This window comes from Narcine bancroftii, chromosome 13 (genome assembly GCF_036971445.1).
Source record: "Narcine bancroftii isolate sNarBan1 chromosome 13, sNarBan1.hap1, whole genome shotgun sequence".
NCBI classification, from domain to species: domain Eukaryota; kingdom Metazoa; phylum Chordata; class Chondrichthyes; order Torpediniformes; family Narcinidae; genus Narcine; species Narcine bancroftii.
The window spans coordinates 37,341,273-37,347,272 of record NC_091481.1 but is presented as its reverse complement, the minus strand read 5'-3'; the positions used below and the strand labels follow the sequence as shown (position 1 = coordinate 37,347,272).

Here is a 6,000-nt window from a genome sequence, read left to right as displayed (position 1 = left end):
CTAAATACAGATACATTCATGTATACACACTATATATATGTATATATATACACACATATACCCCTATACACACATACATATAGTTCGTGGTCATTTTTACTCTCATTACATGTCTTCATCTCTCTGCTTGTTTTGTAGTTGTTCTGCAAATTTTCTTGCTTCCTCTGGATCCAAGAATAGTCTGTTTTGTTGCCCTGGAATAACTATTTTAAGTACCACTGGGTACTTTAACATAAATTTATATCCTTTTTTCCATAAGATCGTTTTTGCTGTATTGAACTCCTTCCTCTTCTTCAGGAGTTCAAAACTTATGTCTGGATAGAAAAAAAGTTTTTGACCTTTATATTCCAGTGGCTTTTTGTCTTCTCTTATTTTCTTCATTGCTTTCTCCAATATATTTTCTCTTGTTGTATATCTTAAGAATTTTACTAAAATTGATCTTGGTTTTTGCTGCGGTTGTGGTTTCAGGGCTAAAGTTCTATGTGCCCTCTCTATTTCCATTTTTTCCTGTAATTCTGGTCTTCCTAGGACCCTGGGGATCCATCTTTTATAAATTATCTCATATTCTTGCCTTCTTCATCTTCCTTAAGGCCCACTATCTTTATATTATTTCTTCTATTATAGTTTTCTATTATATCTATCTTCTGAGCTAACAGCTCATGTGCCTCTTTAACTTTTTTTATTAGATTCTTCTAATTTCTCTTTTAAGTCCTCCCATTTCTACAATTATTTCTCTTTCTTCCATATTTTCCACTCTTTTTCCTATCTCTGACATGACCATTTCTATTTTATTCATTTTTTCTTCTGCATTCTTAATTCTTCTTTTTATCTCATTAAATTCTTGTAATTGCCATTCTTTCACTGATTCCATATATTCTTTAAATAAAGATATATCCATTGTCTTGCCTTTCTCTTCTTCTTCCATTTACTTCTGTTCTTCTTCTTCTTCTTCCTCTGGGTTGACCATCTGTTGTTTCCTTGTTTTCTTTTTACCCTCTTCTTTCTTGTTGTCGTTATTTTCTCTGTTCTGCACCTGCTGCTGTGTTGCAGGTGTCTCTCTCAGCTGTGGAGATCGACTCTGCAGCTGTTCCCCCCTCCCGTCAGTGTGTTTTTTTTTCATCCGCATTGCGCATGCGCGACTCCTTGTGCATGCGCAGTTGCGCACTTTTACTCGGCTCTGTGAGCCATTTTTGTAGTCCCGAGCCCGGGACTTCCACTGACCTGAGGGAGCGGGCTTCTTTCTCCGCGGCGGGCCTCCTCGGACAGGTAAGGCCTTCACCTTCTTCTTCCGACATTCTTTCTTCTTCTCTTCTTCCCATTGTTTTCGACTTTTCTCTCTTCGCTGCCATTTTCTTCTCACCTTTATTTTTACTTTGTTGTAAATTTTAATCTTGTACCTTTGTGTTTTGTGCATTTTTTAAAACTTTTCGGGAGAGGGCTGGAATTCCCTGACCGGCCACTACTCCATCACGTGACTCCTCCCAAAACCACTCCTTTGAAGATTTATTATCTTTCCTGTAGTTAGGTGCCTGGAATTGAGCACAGTAATGTGCTGAAAGATTTCCGGGCATAAAGTGAGGAAGACTAAATAATGTTTTGGTATTTGTATTGCAATACACAAAAGTGCTCGGGGAAACTCAGCAGGTCACACATCATCCATAGGAAGCAAAAGGCAACCAATATTTCGGGCCTGAGCCTGAATAAAAACGTAGATGCCTGAATAAATAGGTGGTGGGGTGGGGGGGGGAAGGAGCACAGGCTAACAGGTAAATGGTAAGAAGTGGATACAGGTGGGAGGGTAGAAGTGATAGGGGAGATAGCAGAGGTCTAAGAAGGGTAGTTTTCTGATAGAAGAAGGAAGGGGAGGGTGGTGGGAGCTGGAGGAAAGTAGACAGAGGCTTAGAAAAAGAGAATGACTGGGGGACGGGGGAGGGTGGGGGTTAAGGAAAAATGAAGGTTAATAATAATGAAGTCTGGTCGGAGACCAGACACCCTCCAATTTGAGGGTGGCCACATTTTGGACATACACAAGGCAATGGACATACAAATCTGTGTGGCAATGATCTGTGGAATTGAAGAGGTTGATCACTGGGAGGTCCTTGCTGTTGCAGTGGACAGAGCAAAGGTGCTCAGCAAAACAATTTCCCAGTCTGCAACCGGTCTCCCTGGTGAAGAGGAGGCTGCATCAGGAGCATTGGATGCAGCAAATGACCCCATGCAGCTCTCTGGCAACACTCTCCGTTTCACGATCACACTGTTTCCCTCTTGTGAGCTAACTTCCTACTGACATCTGCTACAAACCTAACAACTCCCACTCTGTCTTCTGTAGTGATTCTATTTTGCCCAGGCCCAAAATGTTGGTTACCCTTTATGAGTGGCTTGCTGAGTATCTCCGGTACATTTGTGTATTGTCATTGACCCCAACATCTGCAGATTTTCTTGTTTAACTTGGCATTTAAATTAATATGTACACACCCCATTTTCTATGAGTCTGTAACCACTTTATAGCAATACTATTTATTTAATGCTATCTCTTCATTTTCATTATGAAATAAATCAAAACACCTTTTGGGTAAATTTAATCTGTTTAATTTGCCAGTCCGATTGTAGATGTGACTAATGTTCTTTTTATAGTTTTAAGCATTATTATTATTATTATTATTATTATTATTATTATTATTATTATAATCTGTATTCTTTTGAATTATGCCATATTTGGTATATCCAAGTTCAAGTCATTATAACTGTACAACAGTCAATATTGCAGTCCCTCAGGAATGGTGGCGAAAGACCAAAGGATCTGGATACCCAGGAGATATTGCAGATGCTAGAATCTGGAGAGGTGTTTTGCAAAGTCTTGAAAATCTGCTGTTCATAATTGCCTGAAAGTGGCATTATAGATGGATAGGTTTGTGAAGAGAGCTTTTGGCATATTGGTCTGCATAAATCAAATCAAAGTACTGAGTACAGGAGTTGTGTAGTTATGGTAAAGTTGGTATGTTATAGTAAAGTTGTACAAGACATTGGTTGGACCAAATTTGGAGTATTGTATGCAGATTTGGTTGCCTAACTACAGGAAAGATATCTTTAAAGGCCAAAGGTGTGGTGTTTATTGTTGCTGGTTTGACTGCAGGAGCCGACGGTGCGTTCTGTTTCTTCCAGTGCTCACGCACTATTCACTTCTGTTGTTGGGGCATGCATGGGGGATTTGCAGGGTTGAGGAGTAGCGAGCCTTCACTGACAGACCTAGCGGAATAGAAATGGAGAGGGTGAGTAAGGCACTGATATTTTCTGTTGACCGTTACCATTAGCACATTTTATGGATGTTACCACAGTTATTATTACATACACTAGACAGTATTATGTTACTATGGACATTATAAGTCATTTTTCATTAATAAAGAGTTTAAAATGCATCTGGACTTTGCTATAAATTTGTTCTATCACGCCACAGTTAAGAGCCAAGTTAGCCTCCGAGCTGCTTTTTTTTATGGATGGTAATCACTACAATGTCAATTCGATTGAAAGAGTGCAGAGGAGATTACTAGGATGTTGCCTGACTTCAGGAACTGAGTTACAGGGAAAGGTTGCAGGTAAGGACTTTATTCCCTGAAGTGTAGAAGAATGAGGGGAGATTTATTTAAAATTATGAGGGGGATAGAGTAAATAAAAATGGTGAGAGACAAACCAGAGGACATGGGTTAAGGGTGAAAGGGGAAAAGTTTATGAGGATCATGTGGGGGTCTTCACACATGGTGGGAGTGCAGAACAGAGCTGCCGGCTGAAATGGTGACTGGGGGTCAATTTTAACATTTAAGAAGAATTCGGACAAGTACGTGAATGGGAGACGTATAGACTGTGTGCAGGTCAGTGGAACTCGGCAAAAAATGGTTCGGCATAGACTAGAAGGGCCGAAAGAGCCTGTTTCCTGCTGCAATGTTCGATGCTTCCTCCAGCAATGCTTCCGAAAATCGCGTGATTGACAGGTTACTCCGGAACCTGGACCGTGTCGTCGTCACAGGTGGATGACGTCAGTGCCCAGAGGCTGACGCACGCGCCGTCAGACTCCCGCTCGCTGAACCCGTTCAAGATGGCGGTCGTCTGAAAGGCAGGTCGTGAGGAGAGGAAGATGGAGCAGATTGGAGCTGGGGCCCGGAGTCGCCCATCTGTCGGTCACCCGAAGCTCGAGCCCGCTCGGTAAGGAATGGGCCCCAGCATCCGTTCCTCCCTCCCCGGGGCCCGGACACGCCAGGCGGGCTATGTCCTCGTTCTCTTCCCATCCCGGAGACACGGAACGGGGGTTGGAGGGGCGGGGTGAACCCCCATCTCACTGGGGACACGGGGTGACCCCCATCTCACTGGGGACACGGGGTGAACCCCCACCTCACTGGGGACACGGGGTGAACCCCCATCTCACTGGGGACACGGGGTGAACCCCCACCTCACTGGGGACACGGGGTGAACCCCCACCTCACTGGGGACACGGGGTGAACCCCCACCTCACTGGGGACACGGGGTGAACCCCCACCTCACTGGGGACACGGGGTGAACCCCCACCTCACTGGGGACACGGGGTGAACCCCCACCTCACTGGGGACACGGGGTGAACCCCCACCTCACTGGGGACACGGGGTGAACCCCCACCTCACTGGGGACACGGGGTGAACCCCCACCTCACTGGGGACACGGGGTGAACCCCCACCTCACTGGGGACACGGGGTGAACCCCCACCTCACTGGGGACACGGGGTGAACCCCCACCTCACTGGGGACACGGGGTGAACCCCCACCTCACTGGGGACACGGGGTGAACCCCCACCTCACTGGGGACACGGGGTGAACCCCCACCTCACTGGGGACACGGGGTGAACCCCCACCTCACTGGGGACACGGGGTGAACCCCCACCTCACTGGGGACACGGGGTGAACCCCCACCTCACTGGGGACACGGGGTGAACCCCCACCTCACTGGGGACACGGGGTGAACCCCCACCTCACTGGGGACACGGGGCTCCCGCCGGGGCAGGGGGTCGAACGGCGCCGGGGACACGGGGCTCCCGCCGGGGCAGGGGGTCGAACGGCGCCGGGGACACGGGGCTCCCGCCGGGGCAGGGGGTGGAACGGCGCCGGGGACCTTGTTTGGGCCACCGTCACCTTCCATGTCCAGGTTGCGGGGAATGTTTGTGCGGGACGAGCAGGTGGTGGGTTAGAGGCTGGGCTTGATCTGCCCGCCGTCCAAGTCTTTGAAATCAGCGCCAGAAGCAGCCGGCGATGACCTGCGCCTGTCCGCTCAGACAGCCTCGCCATCTCCCGATCTAGCCCCTGACTGATAAGAACCTTTGTACTTTTTTGCTCTGTAGAGCAGCAACAGACCCTTCAGCCCACGTGTCTGTGCCGAACATGATGCTTAAATTATTGTGCTCCATGTGTAAGACTAGAAGCCTCTTAAATGTTGCTAATGCATCTGATACCATCACTCCTGGCAGCCTGTTAAAAGTACCCTGTTGCAAGTTTTAAAAAATTCAGTACATATGTACATTGAAAATATATTTGACCGTAAACTCATTATCATGGTCATGAAAACAAAACTTGACCTGTACATCGCCTTTAAATCTATGGTTAGCACAATGTTATTACAGTGCCAGTGACTCTAGTTCTAATCTAGTTCTGTCTGTAAGGAGTTTGTATGTTCTCCCTGTGTTTGCGTGGGTTTCCTCCCACCCTTCAAAACGTAAGGGAATTGTAGGGCATTTACGTGGCACAGGCTTGTGGGCCAGAAGGGCCTGTTACCATACTGTATGTCAAAAAATAAATTGAACTCCTCCCACACGTTAAATGCATATCCTCTAGTATGTGGCATTTTTAGCCTGAAAAGATTCTAACTGTTTCTCTTGCCTCTCAGTTTTATAAACTACTGTCAAGTCTTCCCTCCAGCTTTGAGGGAAGAAATAGCCAAGTTTGTTCAACCTCTCCCCATGCTCATGCACCCTAATCCAGGCAA

General features: G+C 46.5%; 1 protein-coding gene across 4 annotated transcripts in view; it reads left to right on the top strand.

Annotated features, from left to right (window-relative positions):
• The first annotated feature begins 4,053 nt into the window (after positions 1–4,053).
• Positions 4,054–6,000, top strand: part of usp44 (ubiquitin specific peptidase 44) — a 77,060-nt gene continuing 75,113 nt past the window's right edge. For all 4 annotated transcript variants that reach the window (XM_069909456.1, XM_069909457.1, XM_069909454.1 and 1 more), the window contains exon 1: positions 4,054–4,197. The gene's annotated coding sequence lies outside the window, so the exon portion shown is untranslated. The remainder of the gene's footprint in view (positions 4,198–6,000) is intronic.